At 38.7% G+C, this 1,363-nt stretch overlaps 1 long non-coding RNA gene across 1 annotated transcript; it reads left to right on the forward strand.

The window, feature by feature from the left end:
* Nucleotides 1-489: 489 nt before the first annotated feature.
* Nucleotides 490-1,148, forward strand: LOC147611115 (uncharacterized). Its single transcript, XR_015263860.1, has 3 exons — nucleotides 490-551; nucleotides 711-812; nucleotides 921-1,148. It is a non-coding gene; the product is annotated as an uncharacterized LOC147611115 (long non-coding RNA).
* Nucleotides 1,149-1,363: the final 215 nt, after the last annotated feature.

Genomic DNA, 1,363 nt, shown 5'->3' on the forward strand with positions numbered 1-1,363 from the left:
GGTGTAATTGACATGCACCCAAATGCGTTAGCATAGCATATACGGACCGTCAGCCGGTCCTTATGCACTATGGATGTGAAATTGGTCCATTCGGAGAGCTAGTACGCTCTCCAAATGCACCCAATTGAGCATCCATAGCGCATACTGACCGCTACATTTATCTATTTATCTATCCACCTACCTATGTATATGTGTTTATATATCCATCTATATGTTTATTGATCGTAAATTGTGAAACCTTGTAATAACACACTGTTGTTAAATGCTTAGGAAATTTGCGGTCGTCCCTGAGCATACACGCCCACCTACGATGTGCAAAGATTCTTGGCGGCACTTCAGGAAAGAGATTCGCTTGAGAGTGACATGGCCTCAACAGAAGGTACACAAAGTTAATTCACTCAATGCATATGATAGGTACTTCTCGAATAGCATTAATTATATATTCATATAAAAGCGCATTTAATTTGCAGGAGGCAGCACAGGCTCGTGTCCAGTCAAGGCACACCTCTCGGCTTGGCCGGATGGGCTCTAATGGCTTTCGAGCACTCTTTGTAAGTGCACAAATTTTTTGTTCGACTATCTATAGGTATTTGTATATACATACATATATATATATATATATATATATATATATATGTATCCATGTATCTATGATCTCATATGCATTCAATTCACTTCTTACTTATATATATGCAATGTTTAAATGACAGAGAAAGGATTATGGTCGAGCACCATCTGCAGACGAGATACGGAGAGCCACAATTTACGGCTACAGAGCGCTACAGAAGGAGATGCCGACACCCGATGCTTTTGTAAGTAATTCTATCAAATATTATTTTATGCCAATCAAGATCTGCATGTGTTATATGTTATATGGTTTTTTTTATACTCAAATAGCCAATAGACATTTTTAATTGCAGGAGCAACATGGTGAGAACGACATGGACGAGGTTGCTCGACAGGTAGCAGCAGGGTTATCATCGCAACCACCCAAGAATGTACAAGAGGAGGACTCTTCCTCCGATGACTCCGATTAATGATAGAGCCATTTAGTGCTGAGTTTGTAGACATAATTTTTTGATACATATAGTCGCTCATTCAGAATGATGGCGCTCTTTCATTAACATTTTCTTTATGTATGTGTGTTTTTGGCCATGATGCACATGTGTTATATCTATCAAGAGTTTCTTGAAGTGTCTACCTCCCAAATCTACAGATTTAAATGTTAATTGATTGCAAAATTTAATTTATACTTACCGTAATCGATGTCGGCCATTGCTTTTTCAAAAGTCGATGTATGTCTATTCTTGGGTCTTTTGTCGTACACGAATGCACGTGCGTATGTGTGTGTGTGAGAGAGAGA

The sequence above is a fragment of the Cibotium barometz genome, chromosome 48, assembly GCF_041138505.1.
Source record: "Cibotium barometz isolate CiBa-2024 chromosome 48, ASM4113850v1, whole genome shotgun sequence".
Lineage (NCBI taxonomy): Eukaryota > Viridiplantae > Streptophyta > Polypodiopsida > Cyatheales > Cibotiaceae > Cibotium > Cibotium barometz.